General features: G+C 47.4%; 1 protein-coding gene across 4 annotated transcripts in view; it reads right to left on the bottom strand.

The window, feature by feature from the left end:
- The window catches only part of TEX2 (testis expressed 2), a 105,212-nt gene extending 87,975 nt beyond the window's left edge, over positions 1 to 17,237 (bottom strand). For all 4 annotated transcript variants that reach the window (XM_047706754.1, XM_047706753.1, XM_047706752.1 and 1 more), the window contains exon 1: positions 17,110 to 17,237. The gene's annotated coding sequence lies outside the window, so the exon portion shown is untranslated. The remainder of the gene's footprint in view (positions 1 to 17,109) is intronic.
- Between the last annotated feature and the right edge of the window lie 1,616 nt (positions 17,238 to 18,853).

Here is an 18,853-nt window from a genome sequence, read left to right as displayed (position 1 = left end):
GAATTTGTTTGGGATTCTTCGCTGTTGGCATTTTCCACCCCAGGGCTCTGACACCTCATGAAAATGACTATTTTTTCCTCAGAAACAATATTATTTTATCCAGCTTCGTAAGAAAGATCAAAATTAATGTTGAGTCTGCAATGCTCTAGTACATCACTCAAAATGCAGGGCACATCTCCACAGAGACCTTCCTCCTGGGCAAGTTTCTTCTTTGACTGAGTGCTTCTACATCAAATGTAATCCTTAAAGCACTATTCCCACTGCGCTCTGGCTCCCTCACCGGACTGTGTCCCAGGTTATCTTTTTTCAACATCCTGTAAGATGCATACGTGCACATTCCTCCTCCCATTTTTTAAAAAGTGATTTTCTATTTTGGTCTTAACAAACCACTGTTCTTGATGAGGTTTTTCTAACTTGGAAATTATGTATCATACCAACTTAAATATCCTTCAGATTTCATGAATTCTCCCCTTCCACCAACCCCAGCTGCTAGACCTACTGTGATCACATATCCTTTGTTTCTACAACCGACGTAAGAAACTAGACCTTGTTACTCTGAAAATCTCACTTTCATCTCGAGTCTATCCAGTTGCCAATATTCTTTCATACATACGGCAATTCTTGGTCTCTCTTCAAAAATGTGGCCAAAGGTGTAATAAAAGAAAGGCTAAAAAAAACCCTGTTCTCTGCTTGTCTTCTGGACCACAATCTTCCTCTATTGTTTCTTCTAAACCAAAAGGTACCGCTGTATTTGGAAAATAATCAGTTCTGGAAAAAGGTACCTTCACACTATTATTTCCAGAACAACGAGATGTACAGAAGGAGAAATTTACAATCTGCTGAGAAAATTGCAAAATTATTTCTGACACTATTTGCTATAATTTGACAATTCTGTCATAAGAGTCTGAGAATGGCACCATTGTGAGATGTCTGAAGACCATTGTCCTAACTGAAATCTGTTCAAATAGAATAGTTAGTTGATTTTCAAGTCACATAAAAGCACATATAGGGGTGCCTGGGTGGCTCAGTGGGCTAAAGCCTCTGCCTTCAGCTCAGGTCATGATCCCAGGGTCCTGAGATCAAGCCTCGGGCATCGGGCTCTCTGCTCAGCGGGGAGCCTGCTTCCCCTTCTCTCTCTGCCTGCTTCTCTGCCTACTTGTGATCTCTGTCAAATAAATAAAAATCTTAAAAAAGAAAAAAAAAAAAAGCACATATAGACCAGAGATCCTTCCTATTAAATCAAGGCATGAAATACCTATAAAGCATATCACCAAAGCAATATAAATTTTAGCCTCAAAGTATCCTAACCATTTATCTCAGTCTATGTAAGTACGGATCTTGAGATCTTTAAATTTTGACTTACACACTAAATGAAGTAATAAACAATGTTCCTTTATTTTTATTTTTTTTTAAAGATTTTTAAAATTTATTTAAAAATTAAAAATCTCCGCCGAGCAGAGAGCCTGATTCGGGGCTTGATCCCAGGACCCTGGGATCATGACCTGAGCTGAAGGCAGAGGCTTAACCCACTGAGTCACCCAGGCGCCCCAACAATGCTCCTTTAAAAGAAAAAATCAATGTCAGGAAAAGCAGACATGTTCTATTCATCTAGCTGGTTTTCACTCACACATATTTGTTCTCCATACATTTTTACTGTTTTCTTTTTTTTTTTTTAAGATTTTATTTATTTATTTGACAGACAGAGATCACAAGTAGGCAGAGCAGCAGGCAGAGAGAGAGAGAGGAGGAAGCAGGCTCCCTGCCGAGCAGAGAGCCCAATGTGGGGTTCGATCCCAGGACCCTGGGAACACGACCCGACCCTAAGGCAGAGGCTTTAACCCACTGAGCCACCCAGATGCCCCATACTGTTTTCTTTTTTTTTTTTTTTGAATGTATAAACAGTGATACTTTTTTTTTTTTCCCATACTGTTTTCTTTTAAATACATCGGACCTTTCACTTCTCTGTGTTCACAGAAGAGAAAAGCAGAATGGATAATCCCAAGCAACTGATTTGGGAATAAATGGCATTTTTTGGTAGCTTCCCATTAAAATGGGTCTGCATGGGAGGAACGTGAACCGAGCAGAGTGGAGTGGGAAGGGAGACCCCAGCCACAATGGGGTGCAAAGGGAAGCCAGCTAAAGGCATAAAGACGAGCAAGAAATAACCTACTCAGATAACTGAGGGCCACTGCCATAACTTCCTCTGTATTTAACATCCACAATGCTGAGTCTTCATTAATTTTAGATGAATTTCACGGTAGGTTTTGTGTAATTACCAACAGCTTGCATTACTAGCTCATGAGATCGCTCTATCTATGAAGAGATCTGGTTTCCTAAGCAGAGCCTCCTGGACCACACGCCCACCTCCGTGTGAAGGTGAGCGCTGCCAAGGAGCTAATGAGTCCTCAAAAGCAGGAAAAGAAGGAGACCTTCTGCCCAAACCCTTTCAGGGCCAGAGCCCTAGCTCCCCAGAGCACCGGGAGAAATTCGGAGAGGGAAAGAAGCTTAAACTACCGAAGGTAGAAAATGATCATCTTTCACTGTAATTTAAACTTCTGCTGTTGCAATGATGCACATTTGTCACCAAGGCTCTCTTATATATTGGCCTGCCCCTGGAAGAACAGTCTTTCTGGAAGCAATAACTTCTGTTGTTTCTGCCTCTGGCAGCACTGGAATAAGGATGATAGAACAGAATCATACTTTCATGAACCGAGCTCACCATCATGGGATACATATAAGGTCCACAAGGAAAGGCAGGAGCCTGTGACAGCAAATGCATGTGTGTGTTCCTGGCTGGGTGGAAGCCACCAGAGCAGATGGCTGGACTTTGGGGATGGAAGTGGGTAGTAAGCTGAGACCCTGCAAGACATCCCAGGGAGGGGCAGGATCCACCGTCCAGAACCACAGGGCTGGGAGGCCTCCTGGTTCTCTGTCTAGCTCAGGGCCCCCTTTCTGGCTACAGACAAGAATTACCAGACCAAACAGAAAAGCCAATGGCAGGGAAGAGATTAACTTAGAATACATTAAGGAAAAAAAAAAAAAAAGGGGGAGGGGAGTGGGGGAGGAAGAAGGGGAGGAAGAGAAGGTGGTATAAGAGAGAAACCCAAGAAAAATGAGAAGAGAGGCCTAGAAGTTAGGAGGCAGTTAGGGCATTGACCAAAAGAAAGTGACTAAAGAAACCAAGGACAAAATATCCTGGCGCATGGCACCGGGCTTATAGGACAAGTTCATCCAGTGCTCTCCGAGCAAAGGATACCTTACAGATTTGAAGAGGGGAGAAGGGCCAGTAGGGAGGAAAGAGGCTCTCGGGGACCCAGAGGTAGTGAGAAGCCAGGCTAGCGTGTGTGGGCTCCCACCAGTCAGGAACCTGCAGACTGTGATCTAGGTTCTTTGCCTACTGTTAATCGGTCCTTCCTTTCTCAAAAGCTGGCTTTAGAGCTTTCTAGGTGAGAGGTACAGAGACTTCAGCTCCTTCGAGGGCTGCGTGAAAGCCTGACGAACATAAGACCCTACCACCACCAAACACAAATCCACAAACACCCGCAAGATTTCACATTCAATTTGCAAGCAGGTACAGACTTCTCCCTTCCCCTCCCCAAGGTTAAAAACCCCGATTTTTTTTTAAGATTTTTTATTTTTATTTATTTGACAGAGAGAGATCACAAATAGGCAGAGAGGCAGACAGAGAGAGAGAGAGGAGGAAGCAGGCTCCCTACTGAGCAGAGAGCCCGATGCGGGACTTGATCCCAGGACCCTGAGATCATGACCTGAGACAAAGGCAGAGGCTTAACCCACTGAGCCACCCAGGTGCCCCAAAACCCCAATTTAATGGGCTCCCTGCTTGGTGGGAAGCCTGCGTCTCCCTCTCTGACTCTCTGGATTGTATTCCCTCTCTCGATGTCTCTCTGTCACATAAATAAAATCTTAAAAAAATAACAACAACAACAACCCTAATTTCAAGAACTCATTACATTATTCTCAGGAAGATGTATAGAGGTTTGATGTACACCCTTTGGGTAGTAGGGTGTGAGGTCTTTTAGAAGTCTGGGCAGGACAAGAGAGAGGGCAAGGTGAAGTACTGCCCCAAGAAAACAACAAAAGCTTCGTGGGTTTTTTTTGTTTTGTTTTGTTTTTTTACTCCTGTGGCCAAGACCTTCCTGGGAAAATATGTGGTTCCTTTCTAGACACTCTACAAACAACCAAAAGTTGAAAAGCAAATATTCTAAAACATACTTAAGTGCTTGCCTAAGTTAAAAAGGAAAGAAAAACTGGCACACTGACTTTTAAGTTATTAATCAGGAAGAAAAAAAATTGAATTAGCCATTTTTTTAATTAAGAATGTATCATGTTTCATGCTATGCAAATACTTGCTTTAAGATTCTTCGAGACCTCCCTTAAAAAGAATGACAAAGTGGGTGAACACTTTTAAGAGACTCTCATTTAGGAGACTCGCAGAAGACTGCCTTTCACTGCCCAGGAGAGCGTGGGCCTGCCCTGTGACAGTCCCCATGTACGGCCACTGCTTTGGGAGCGGCGTCATCTGCTCAATGCTCGAGCGTCACCGGATGCCCAGCCCAGGTTAACTCAATGTGGGGACAACCCGTTTGATGAGTCCTTTCTCCAGCCCCAAATCACCATGAGATCTTCAAGCTGGCTCGATGAATGCTTCCAAAGCTAGTTCAGGGCTCCCTGCTTGTCTCGCAGGGTCACTCCCTCCCTAAGCAATAGCATCACACCAGTGAGAGATCCGGATTTGTACTCTACGACAACGGGCAGAAATACAAACGGACAGGGCTGACCCAGGGAACCACCCTGGTTTATGGTGGCAAAAACCTCATTTTCCCTTTACACGCCCAATGGGGCACCTGTATGAACTCCAAAAATAGAAAAACGTGACCAAAAAAAAAAAAAAAAAAAAAAAAAAAAAAAAAAAAAAATCACACTTTTCCCCTTAGCTTGCTATGAAGTACTGAACACTTACCAACCAATAGTGCCCACCCACGCTCTGAGCCGTGTTGGGTGAGGGACCAGCAGCCCCCGTTGCAGTGCCGTGCCAGAGTCCAGAAGGAGCAACAGGATGTTTCTGGGCGGGGAAACTGGAGCTACTGGGTCAACTCTGCCAAATCACACAAAATGCTCAAATTCTTAGGCCACAGCACAGCTAAGGACTTCGAGATTGCGAATCCTGCAATTCCTGGAAGCCGTCTAAGCTGTGGGTCATATATTTTAAACATGTTTAAAATTCTATTTTTTAAGATAAACACTCTGGCATTATAAATTCATACAGTTGGAAGGAGCTCTTGATCACCTGCCCCCAGAAAATTCTGGGCCCTGTCCTTGCTACATCTGCCAAAGCAACTCTGTCACCTAATTCAGAAACTCAAGATATGTTTTTCCCTTCCACAAGACTTTCATCCCACAAATCAGACCTCATGAGATAAAATTCGCTTCAGGCTGTTAAGCCTCTGCCAACAGCCCTCTTGATCACAGTCAGACCTTAAAAAAAAAGCCAGGCTGACCAAAGAAGTTCAGCCTCTGGCTCAGAGTATGATCAATAATCATTTCTGTTGGGAGTTTTAGCCTTAAAAAAAATTAATGTTCCTGCTTTACTATTAACTTTCCCCATCAGGATCGAATACCACTCATCATATCCTCACAGACATTAGTCTACCCTGGGATATTAAAACAAAAGCAACTCCTTTCCCATGGGTTTTCTACTACTCTGACTTATTTTCCACTTCAATTTTGCCTCTGAACTTCGCCAGGGCAAGCAGCTCAACTTGCCCTGAGGACAACTCCCTTCGGACTTCTAGGACAGGTACTGCAGTTTCTACTCGAATTCTTCCGGGGTGGGGCAGAGGGTGGGGGAGTTGAGGCAGATGGCAGACCAAGGAGGAGCCACATCAAATTAGTCATTGCCATGGCCTGATACTCTAGAGGTCATTTCCAAAGGGCATCTATATTTGAGGACACCAAGATGGCTCCTGTACAGCGAGTGGGAGGAGCGGTTCCATCGTTTTTATCAAAGGAAATAGGAAGAGGCAGGAGATGCTCGAAGAGCAGGGGCTGTGGAGCCAGCCTGCCTAAACCCCAGCTCTGGGCTTATCTCCCGGCTCCCTTGCCCTCTGGATGGCTTTATCCTATCCGCGAGGTCAACTGGCTTTTCCTTATTTGTCATCATTAGGTCCAAACAGCACCCACCCAACACACACACACACACACATCCCTCTACCTGCTCTCAGAGATAAACTATCAGCAAGGTGGTATTAAAATTTACCATATGGTCCACTTCTATTAACACTCACCTACAAACATCTTCACAGTCTACTACATCTGCCAGGGGCCTCTTTTAAGATCTGCCTGTGGAACAAAATCATTGCCAGCTCAGTCTGGCAGGCCGTCCTACAATTACATACCTGGTCCTGCCATCATGACTGGAAGGCTTGCCGCCAGCCTTCTGCGGTCAAGGCACACAGAGGAGTCTCTCCTAGGGTTTTCTTTGGGGCCACGTGTGCCCATACTCCTTTGCTCTATTTCAGTCTATGCAGATCTAATTCCAATAAGCGGATCACTTATTTATCTGGCTGTGATGTTAAGGTTTCCAGTGCCTGGAGACATTGGCTGCTCCCCCTCCAGGCATGAGTTGACAGATACCTGACCCCTTCCCTCCGCGCTGTTCTCAAGCAGCTTCGGTGCTCACTTCCACTGGAGAGTTTCTGGGCACCACTTTGGTGCCCACACGGCTGCTGAGTCACATAGGTCTCTATATTATCTGGTTCTGCAAATTTCCTGTATGCTTTTTTTAAATATGTATATACTTTTCTATCCCCTTAATAGTCAGATTTGCAAGTCTCCCAGAAAACACATCACTCTTGTCCCCGATAAATACCTCCACTCTGGTTATCAGAGGACCTGGTCTGGAGACCCAATCCATTCTTCCAAAACAAAACAAAGGAAAGGGAAGTTACCTAGGAAACCAGGTAATAATGTCCCACATCAGTTTTCTCTCTCAGAATCACAATCGCAAAAGCTATAGAGGAAATTTAACTGCCATCTCTGCCTCAAGTTTTTTTCCTGTTTAGAACTTCAAAGTTCCGGTGAAGATCCAGGTGTTTCCTATGACTCCCTCCCAAGTGACAGGTGATCTGAGGAGGCAGACTCCTCCCCTCATCTAGAAGTTGGCCTCAGGGCTAGTAGGGCGAGTCTGCCCATCTGCTGGGCCAGGTCTAAACACAGTTGCCTCTTTTCTCTCCCATGGTGAATCTCCCAACATCGGGAAGATCCTTCCACCTCCTACTGCTGTCTAGCGCCCTCTTTAGGGCCCATCTAGCATTATTTTTGAGTAGTATGGGGGCTATTCACAAACACCTGCTGAACACCCAAGGGTAGAGCACTCTGGTTTGCTGATGGGAGCTGGGGAGGGAGCAGGGAGTGTGAGAGGGAGGAGATACAAATAGGAACAGGACACAATCTCCACCTTCTAGACAGAGAGGAAGACTACTATGTCCCTGACTGTGGGCTGCATATGAAAGACTCTACCCTTGAGGCCTCAGTTTGGAGCCCCATGCTACCAATGACATACTCAGCAAGTGACGCCTCCTGAGGCTGGGACAGGAACCCTGGCAACTTGGCCCACATGAAAGCTTCAGGAGGTAAGGCAACCCCAGCCCAGAGGATGGAGAGGTGCGGAGGAGATGGGCTGAGGGCCTGGGCTGTCTTGCTCACCTATTTCTCCCCAGCACATAGTAGATGCTCAACGAATATGTTTCAAAGATGGATGACGGTTTTCAAGAATAGACTTAAGAGCAAATAAGGAGAACAGCTTTAAATTTATCTAGAAATTCTGAAAAATAGGTGCCAAGGGAAGTGTAATACCAGTGAGTTGCAGAGTATGCACAGCCAATGTTTTCTGCCAGAAGTAATTTACATTTCTTTTCACTGCAAATGCAAGCTGGCCCTCACCTAGTCCTTTACCAAGTGCTGTGATTTTTATCTTTAAACCTCTCCTCTCTCTTTCTTTCCAATTTCACTGCCACCACTCTGGTCCAAACGACCACCTTTTTGCTTGGAAGACAGTAGCAGCCCCCTCACGGCTCTCCCCATGGTGACTTCCATTTATTTGCCCAACTGCAGTGGAAGTGGTTTTAAAAATTCCTAACATGGGGGCCCGCTGGTTGGCTAGATCAGCAGCGCATGCGACTCCTGATCTCAGGGTGGGTCTTGTATTCAAGCCCTACAATGGGCGCAGAGCTTACTTAAAAACAAAATTTTAAAATTTTAAAAAATCCTGGGGCGCCTGGGTGGCTCAGTCGGTTAAGCAGCTGCCTTGGGCTCAGGTCATGATCCCAGGGTCCTGGGATCGAGCCCCACATCAGGCTCCCTGATCAGTGGAGAGCCTGCTTCTCCCTCTCCCTCTGCCTGCTGCTCTGCCTACTTGTGCTGTCAAATAAATAAAATCTTTTAAAAATTTTAAACAAAAAATCCTAACATAAGCGTACCATATCCTTGCTCAAAACCCTATGAGAGCTTCTTGTGGCTCATGGACTAGGATCTATGTTCTGAAAAGTGCTATATGGTCCAGCCCCTCCTGCCTTCTGCCTCAGCTGGGTCCATGCCTCTCTCCTCCTGGTTTATTATATTCCAGGCACCTTCCTGCTCCCAGGAGGAAGGGAGCGAGGCCTTTCAGAAACTGAACCACCTGCTCCCTCTTCAGGAAACAGCTCTACCCCCTCACCTCATTCCCATTTGCGCTTTCCTTTGTAGCACTTCTCACTATTCTTTAGGATGCATTTTTTTAGCAGACCTCTGCTTTTCTCCTTCCTCCAGGAGGGCAAGGACCTTGTCAGTCTTGCTCACCGCTATATACACAGTACCTAGCACACCGTCTGACCCATTGCGCAACCGCCTTTAATGTTTGTTGGGTGATGAATGAATGAATGCAAGCGTGGTAGAAAACAAGGAGAAACTTGAGATAATGCTCTTCAAAACTTGGGTTCATAGAAGGAGTCAAACAGTTTTTAGAGTAGAATAATCCAGAATGGGAAATAAGGGGGGAAAGAGACTCGGGAATCCATGCCTGGAGCTGTCCAATGGGTTCAGACCCATCTCACAGAAGAAGCATGTTCTGTGCCTTTGTCCCAGACTTGAAATGCATTCTCCTGCCAACTTTTAAGGGTGGCCCTCTGTCTGGGTGGGCTTCCTATCCCACGCTCAGGAGGCATCACTCTCACTGAGTATGTCATCAGAAGAATGGGGCTCCAACCTGAGGCCCCAAGGTTATAACCTTCCCTATGCAGCCAGGTCAGGGATGCCTAATTTTCATAAGCAAGACTATGCAGACTTGCAAGAAATGTTCATTTAGGATTCTGAATTTCAACTACTAGCACCAGTCCTGTAATTAGGCAGCATGTGGTAATTTTTTTTTCTCTAGGACCATATCTACCATATAATTTTATATTACAAAGATACATTTATACTGTGACAGAAAATCCACCAAAAATGCTTCAAATGGAAACTATCTTGGAACAAGATTAGCAAAATGTCGTAATTATTGAAACAATGATAGATACATGGGTCTCATTATATTATTCTCTACTTTTGTGAATTCAAAAAAGTTTCCAGAATAAATATTTTTTTAAAAAGGAACTACTGCAATTATATACAAATTTGATCAGTTCTAATAAAATACTCTGTAGGATACTAACAAACTCTGATATGGCTGGGTTTCTATTTTACTGAACATCCCAAAGCAGGCCAAAGAACCAAAGCCAGTGACTCGTTTCATGAAGTCTTCCTCCTGTATGATCCCGAGGTGTGGCCATTTCCCCGAGAAAGCACCACACCAAATCTCATCGAGCATGGAGTTCAGGTGGGTACCACTTAGCAACTCCGAGTTGTCAACTTTGATCGCCTGGTAGTGAGGCCATTGGCCTCTGCCTCCTTTTATGGGGTGAAAAAAGGGCTAAAAATCTACCCTCCATATCAAACCCCAAAGCAGACAGCTGCAGGAAGGAGCTGAGGAACGAAGCTTCCGGTTGAACACAGCTCCCACAGCAGACGGGGCCGAGGCTCCATGCCAAGTGCTCCCCAGGCACAGGTGCTCCATGGTTAGCGCACCACAGAGCATCCAACACCAAGCCACCTCAGAACGCGCCCAGCAGCCGTGCATATTAGCCATCTCGTCTCAACTTCAGCCCCTGGTTACTTTACACATGGAATGATGGGAAATGCTGACCACGAACAGAAGCTCATCCACTCCAGGTCAAGATGCCCACTGTGTGAGAATCAGCAAACCCTTGGCCCCAGTCCTTCCTGTACGTGCCTCGCACCGTCCTCCAGAATCCCCAGACATCAGCTCATTCAATCCTAAGGCCACTTAGGATGGGAAATTGAGGCACCAAGAGCCTAAGAAATCCCCAAGTCCCTGAAGAAGTATCTGGCTCCTGAGCCAGGGGTCTTCACCTCTACCCTGCAGGGCTCTCCTGATGACTCGCCTTCCCACAACCTCCTCCACACCTCCTCCCCGTGCCACACTTTCTACATACACCCTGTTCCCTCTAGAAATGCGTTGCTGGACACTCCCAGTTGCTAGCTCCCTCCCTTTCTTCCTTCTCAGTCTTCCCTTCCTAGGAAGGAGCCTTCACACTTACCACAATGTAATATACACATACAACGTATACATCTCTTGACTTGTTGACTGTCTGGACTAGATAATGTGCTGTGTGCTCGCAGAGACCACATCTGTTTTGCTCCCCACTGGATTTCCAAGGACAGGCACAATGGTTGGCTCCAGTAGATGCTCAAATATTTATTGAACGAGTAATAATCATTGTTTAGTTAGTCCTTTCAGTGAAAAGATTTTTAAATTCTCTATTTCAAACCCCAAATGATAAATATGACCATTTTTAGGAACACTGTTTAAAAGGCAGCATTAGAAGCAAAAAGGAATTTAAAATTGAATACGAAAACAGGCCAGCTTACCCAGCTGTCAGAAACAACAGAGAAATGAAACTCAGAAGTGCCTATTGTGATTCTGAAAGGTTACGGCAGGAGGGATCCTAAGGGTGGGTTTACATTTCAAATCCCAAAGAAGCTTAAGACTGAAGTGGGCTCTGCTTGCCTGTGCTATTCTCAATTTTTTTTTTTAAAGATTTTATCTATTTATCTGACAGGCAGAGATCACAAGTAGACAGAGAGGCCAGCAAAGGGCTGGGGGGTGGAAGCAGGCTCCCCGCTGAGCAGAGAGCCGAAGGTAGGGCTCATTCCCAGAACTCTTGAGATCATGACCTGAGCCGAAGGCAGAGGCCCAATCCACTGAGCCCCTCAGGCGCCCCCATTCTCAACTATTAGGATAAGACCAGGAGGCACTCAATTTGTTAGGTCCAATAACCCGCCTGGAGAAAAGCCCTTAGAACCAACACTCCAGGGGCGCCTGGGTGGCTCAGTGGGTTAAAGCCTCTGCCTTCCACTCAGGTCATGGTCTCAGGGTCCTGGGATCGAGCCCTGCATCGGACTCTCTGCTCAGCAGGGAGCCTGCTTCCCTTCCTCTCTCTGCCTGCCTCTCTGCCTACTTGTGATCTCTGTCTGTCAAATGAATAAATAAAATCTTTAAAAAATAACAATAATAATAAAAAAAGAACCAACACTCCAGGCAAACCCAAAAGCGAAAGGCTACCTGATTGTTTCTAAGCCCACCTACGTTTCCCATCCCACCAGCTCCACAGAGAAGGACTGGATTCTGCTCTCAACGGTCCCACTTATGCTCACGGTGACCCAGCTTGCGGCTTCTGTTCACCAAAGGAAAATCTTGCCTTTGAAGGACTTAGGTCGCCCACAACTGGCACAGGCGCTATTCTTTAAAGGTTGAGCAAAATTCTCCCAATTCACAGCGATGCCCTGAACAAGAACTCAGATTTTTTTTTTTTTTTTAGGATTTTATTTATTTGACAGAGAGACATCACAAGTAGGCAAAGAGGCAGGCAGAGAGTAGGGGGAAGCAGGCTCCCCGCTGAGCAGAGAGCCCAATGCACGTGGCTTGAGAGGATTCCAAGACCAGGCAGGGTCCACCTGAAAGCAACCAAAGAGCTTGCACCGGAGAGCAACAGAAGCCCTCATCTTTGCTGTGTGACCTTGGATGAGGTTCGTACTTCTCTGAACTTCAGTGCTCTCATCTTACGATAAGATTGACCATGGTCTCCCCTACTCAAAGGGCCATATGAAACAAAAGGAGATAGTGCCTGGCACACAGCAATTCTCCATAAATGATAGTTACTCTTATTGTTATCACCTGACTACTGGTTTCTGCTTTACAAAGCATGATCACAAACACCCAAGTGAGACTTCAGGAGTCCTGAATGAAGGAACTCCTTTCAACCATTTAATTTCTCAGATTCTGGGGCACCTGGGTGGCTCAGTCGTTAGGCATCTGCCTTTGGCTCCGGTCACGATCCCAGGGTCCTTGGATCAAGCCCTGCCTCGGGGTCCCTGCCCCTCGGGGAGTCTGCTTCTCCCTCTCCCACTCCCCCTGCTTGTGTTCCTTCTCTCACAGTGACCCTCTCTGTCAAATAAATAAAATCTTTTAAAAGAATAAATAAGTAAATAACTTCTCAGATCCTTAGTTCATAAACTCACATAATCTCTGATACTATGTCGAAGGGAGTCAGCGGAGGAGACTGGGAAATCACGTCTTCATTTTGGAAAAGAGAGCCTTGAGGCCCAGAGAGACCCTTGGGCCCAGGGCCCAAGAACACACACAATAACAAGATAAACCCCAGGACTGGGAGCAGGCCTTCCGATGCCCACTCTAGAGCTCTCTCTGCCTCACCCAGTGCTAGTCAAGGGCTTCTGCACATTCATGACCTCCTAGGCTCCTACTGTGTAATGGCATCTCATGACACTTCACCCAAAGCAATTAAACATCACAAGGAGTTTTGAAAGGGGAAACACAGAATCTTGTATATAACCTTGAGGAGCTTTAAAATTCACATGTAAGACTATGCAGGTTTCCAATCTTACAATGATATTTATTTTTAACTTGGGATTTAAAGTTGACAAAGACCTTAATGAACAGGCAGGACAAAGGGAGCTGTCTACCCATGGCTCGTTAGCTCCTACAGTTAATGCTCCTCATGGGGACAAGAGTCAGCCAAAGGACAGAGTTCCAGGCAAACAAGAAAACGCTCCTCCAGCCCGCAGATCACGGACTACTGCCTGGGCTCCAAGTGGCAAATCTTTGAAGGTGTTCACCGGCTTCAGACCAGAGCCACCCACCAGTTCACCCTAACCCTGTCATTCAGTACCATCAACTGACATTGAGTGCCCACTATGTGCCAGGCACGGGAGTGACTTCATGTAATCCCCACAACTACCTATAAAGACCGCTCTACTGGGGTGCCTGGGTAGCTCAGTCAGTTCAGCGTCTGCCTTTGTCACGATCTCAGGGTCCTGGGATCCAGCCCGGTGTCAGACCCCTGCCCAGCAGGGAGTCTGTTTCTCCCTCTCCCGCCGCTCCCCCCGCTCATGCACGTACATGCTCTCTCTCTCAAATAAATATTTTTTTAAAATGAAGAATGCACTACTACAGTTCATCTGATCTAGAACCCACTACTGTAAGACGTACCATTAAATTATATACCAAAAAGGGACATCATCGCCAACTACAACTGTGAGACCCCATAGATTATAAGATATTTTTCTTCAGAAATGTTAAAATGAGACAAACTGTACTTGTCTTACCATTGTTGGAATGTGAATACTGTCCCATTTTACAGATAAAGAAACTGACGTACAGAGAGAGAAAAAATAATTTGCCCAAAGTCACAGAGCTGCTAAATGGAAGCATTGGGATATGCCCTGGTAGGTCGGGTCACCTTTTCACAGCAGTAAACTCAAATTTCCTGGCAGCCACACGAATGACCCAAAAAGGCACCAGGCAGAGACACAGGACATAGGGTGCTAACTCCTGCTCCACCATAAGCACAGTAACTGTGGCAATTCTCTGAACATCTCTGAACCTGACCTTTCATTATGTCCAAAGAAGGCACTGTGCTACAACTGCCATGACTCTTCTGGGAGAAGCAACACAGTACAATGGAAAAAGCATGTTTTAGAATCACAGAGTCCTCGACTGACATTCTTGCTCCACTATCTAACCAGCTTATCATTCTAGACAAGTTACTGAGACTGCTCAGAACCTCAGTTTGCTTGTCCATAAAATGAAGCTCCCACCATCTATCTCCCTTAGAGGGCTGCCCAAGGACTGGAGAAGATACCTATATCCACATCTACATCTATCTGATAGAGATATCTCCTGGAGAGAGAGAGAGATAGTAGTACAGAGCAGAGTTGAAATTCAACAAACGCTCTCTTTTCTATACTAGCTGCCTTCTGCTTTGGGACAGAATCAAAGAACAAACATTCCCTGTGACCTCAACAATGCCCAAGGGGGACCCTCAGGGGAGAATAAGGATCAGAGAGAAGAAAGTAGATGCTGAGGGATAGTCTGGCACAGAAAATGAAGTGGAAGCACCTAGAGGCCAGGGACAGTATTTGTCTAATGAACTTCCAAGTTTTTGAATAAATAGATAGCAGAAAGGGAAAAAAGAAAGAACAGGAACCAATACCATGAAATGATACCAGTGAATAGATATGAGAATGCAGATAATCTTATACCAAACCTGACACAGAAAACCACTCTTTGAAGTTTCAGTTTGACACCAGAAGTGAACTAAAGTGGGAAGAATTTCCCATTGTTCTGTTTTGTTCTTACATTAAGTAATATTCTGTGCATTTCTCCCCTTTCTTTCCTCAAGAACTTCAGAACAACCTCAGAAGAGAGCTTTTGACTTGGAGGGAAGGCAAATCATACGGCACATAGAACTAAACCCTCCACCCCTTTTGGTTTTTTCCACCATAACCCACAATGCCTTCCAGGTTCTGATACACTACCGACTTAATAAAAATTAGTCGAATGATGGGGCGCCTGGGTGGCTAGGTGGCTTAAGCCTCTGCCTTCGGCTCAGATCATGATCCCATGGTCCTGGGATGGAGCCCTGCATTCAGCTCTCTGCTCAGCAGGGAGCCTGCTTCCCTCTTCTCTCTCTGCCTGCCTCTCTGCCTACTTGTGATCTCTGTCAAATAAATAAAATCTTTAAAAAAAAAATTAGTCAAATGAATATTTTTCAGCTACATGCAATTTCTTTTTGACAAAAACTCCAAAACACCCTGTACATTTATTCTACCTGAAAGCCTAATCTCTTCTGCTTTTCCAGAAGTATTCTAAAATCATCATCTCTAATGAACAAACAATACATTTGGTACATGTGATTTCTCCAACCCTCTCATAGGAGGACACTCTACTCTCTTCAAACCTCCAGGCCCCAGAAACTCAGCCCAAGCAAACTCCTGCACTTGCCCTCCCCCACTCTGTCCCAGCCCCTGGGTCCCTTGTCGGTTGTCTCCATTACCACCATACTCCGACTTGAATCAGGTTGTTAATCTCCTTCCTCTCAGGCACAGCCCCTCTTCCTGCAGATAAATGAACAGGCCAAGCTGAGTTCACCCAGAGCCTGCCATAGGCTGACTGGAGGCCTTCACTGACACTCCTGGAGAGCCCCATGTGAAAGAAACTGTCTGCCTAAAGACCCACTCTGTACGCATCACCTTAGGAGGCTTACTTGTTTTCTGAAAGTTTGGACCAACTACCCATTCCTGGAAGAATCTGAAATACCAAAATAGCTTAAGGGTTAAGAAAAGCTAATAGGAATGACTGCTTGGAATGACTCTTCCAATACTTCCTACGAGATAAGCTTCACAGTGTCACCTAGTTCTAAACCCTTAAACCTAGACTCCTCAAATACCCCCTTACTCTGGAGTTCAAGGATCATTTGCCCCCTCCGTTTTTCCTTATTGGTTTCCATATAACAGCCACTCATTGGTTTCTTCCACCTTACATCTGGCTCCTGAAAGGACTCCTTTAAATCCTTTGATGGGTATCATCAAAACATGAAGAAGGCTGGTTCCTTTCAATTCTTGGGCAGAGCTGCCACGGTGGACTTCAAACAGGAATATGGTACCACCCCTGCCTTCAAGGAGCCCACGCTTTCCCTTCAACTCTAAAAAAGTATGTCCTCCCAGCACAGCGTCTATAAAACGTAGTGACAAAGTACTTCATAGCTTTGGAGAAAAAGAGCGAGGGTGGCAACAGACTTTGCCCTTATATTTGATGCCCCGTAACCATAACAACCGATGGTTTAAGTAACCGTCAACCCACTGAGGGGCTAAGTTTTCCAAAAACCCGTTTTCAAAAGGGGAAAACTCCCCTGCACCAACTCCCGCGTCGGCCGTGCAATTCGGGCGGCGTGCATGGTGCAACTGGAGTCGCGGTGCACTCCTTCTCCCCGTCCCTCGGCTTCGCTGGTGTGCTCGCCAGCGGCCAGCAGCCACAGCCTCCACCGTCACACCCGCGCTCCCGGGCAGGGCACCTGGCGTTAGGCCTCAGCCCAATGTCACTTGTTAACCTTCCGATCCCCCGGCTCTCGGCACGCCGCCGCCTCCTGTCCACTGCCATCCGCGATCTCCAGGAGTTGGGGGAAAACAACCCGAGCGCAGTCAGCCCCTGACAGATCCCCGTAAAAGTAACCGCGGTTCTTGACTTGCAAAGCGTTTCGTGACGTGGGCGTGGGGGGCGGCGGGAACCCGGGGCCCCATTCATAAATTTACAAGCTGTTTTCCCTTAGTTGCGTGTGGACTGCCCTCCCTGGTCCGGGCCGAGCCGGGAGCCCGCGGACCGCGGGCTCGGGGCGCGGGAGGCGGGGGGGTGGGGGTACGGGCCGGCCGCCGCCTCGGGTCGGGGTCAAGCCTAAACCGTCACACCGACCCCAAAAGAAAGAGGGGTTCGCCCGGGGGCGTCGCGGGTGGGCGTCTCCGTCAACACGGGGCCGTGACAGCGGGGCGGAGCCCTGCGGGGGCCCGATCTCCGCGCCCCGCCTCACCAACGGCCGCCGGCCCCCAGCGCAGCCGGGACCCGGCGGGGTTGGACCGCCCCCAGCCCCGGCCTTCTCTGCGGGCGCCCCTTCCACCGCCCCCCTGCCCGGCCCCAGTCGCTCTCACCCCGGCTCCGCTGGCTCCTTCATTGTACTGCGCCGGCGCCCGTGCTCCGCGGCCGCCGCGGATCCGGCTTGGGCTCCAGCTCCGGCCGCTATCCTGCCGCCCGCCCGCCCCCGGGCACCGGCCGCCCCGCCCCGCCGGCGGACCCGCCCCGCGCCCGCGGCCGCCGCCGCCAACCAGAGGACGGCAGGGGCGGAGCAGGCCGCGCGCCAGGCCCGGCCAATCCAGCCCCTACCCGCGCGCCGGGGAGCGGCCGCGGAAATGGGCGCGCGATTGGCCAGGTCTGTTAAAGGGACCGCCGCCCACGGGGCTAGAGGGGCGGCGGCAGCGTTACTGTTAAGAGACTGGATGGGAGGGGTAAGAGCTTCTCTTCTCTCCCGGCTGCAAAGCTTTCTTCAGTTCTTTGCACTTATTAATTTCCTCTTCCTGCAGTCTAGCAAACAAGTGGAGACAGAACCTGGCCGGGTTGGAGGGAGAAACTGAGGCTACGAGAACCAGGGGTCCCGCGCGGGGCATATTCACTCAAATTTGGGTTTTAGAAGGCCGTCATCTATCCCGTCCAGTCCCAGAAATTCACTTAAAAAGGCACATTCTCAGTCTCACCATGGAGGATTTTAACATGAAGATCCCTAGGTCCCACCCGAGTCTCTAATTGCCCACTTCTGGAATGGGTCTGGGGAAAATATGCCTTTTTCAACATCCCTCCCCCGAGGTGAATCTAATGTAGATGGTACAAACAGATTCAAGCACGCTCAGGTGCATCTTTCAGTCCATCATGGTCATGAAATTCAAATTTAACTGTCAAAAATAAAGCTAAACTCCTTTTTATCCTCAAAATCAGTAATATGGCTGGGAGACTCTCTAGTGGGCTGGAGGTCGCCTACTAAGAAACTCAGAGCAGTTCCCTGAGAGCGTCATACTAAGAATTGAATTTGAAGGGAACTGGGGTGGGATGAAGCAAGAAACAAGTCTTGTCCCTCTGACTGGTGAGACAGTGTTGAAATATCTTAATGGCAAACACACCCAGACCCAGTCATAAGCCCAGGAGCGTGCCTTGCCCCTCTGGAGCTTCCCTCCAATGTGCCTGAGCCCTGCCCACCCTCCCAGCCACATTCCTCTCCTCATCCCCAGTGTCCCAGATGTACATCTGACCCAGAAGTTACTGCCTTCAGTTTCAAGGTCAGCCCTGTCCACCTAGACCCCTCCTATGAGGAGCAAATGGCCTCCACAGAACACCCCATATTTTGTTGTAGTATCTGCTGGGTGCTGTGTTTGCAGGGACAGCTCCACACACAGAGCGATCACCCTTGTCAGGGTTCAGTCTCGGGGTTGCTGATATCACTGCCTGGTATTACCATGTCTCCTCTTGGCATTCCCAAAGGGAAATGAGCTCTTGTCTCAACAGGAGAGGGCTCCATTCATGGATCTGTGGAAATGTCCAACAAGGGTGATTATCAGTGGAGAAACAGCCCCAGACTCTTTATGGCCACATCTTAAAATCTCCACCTCCGTGGGGGTCTGGTGCGGGGGAGCAGACCCTGAAGCTGCATGGCTGCAAGGGTCCTTGGAAACTGGCAAGGTGCATCAGAGGGTACCCACCCTCCTTTGTGCCTGTTCCAAGCCCTATATAAATATTAGATTAATTAATGCCTCATCAATCTGACCTCAGAGTGGAGGCCAATAAGATCTAGCACGAACACTTAGAAGAATCCCTTCTTTTTGAAAAGTGAGGAATTTGGATTCTTTG

This window comes from Lutra lutra, chromosome 16 (assembly GCF_902655055.1).
Source record: "Lutra lutra chromosome 16, mLutLut1.2, whole genome shotgun sequence".
In the NCBI taxonomy this organism is placed as follows: Eukaryota; Metazoa; Chordata; class Mammalia; order Carnivora; family Mustelidae; genus Lutra; species Lutra lutra.
The sequence above is the reverse complement of the archived record's forward strand: the minus strand, read 5'-3'. Positions and strand labels throughout refer to the sequence as shown.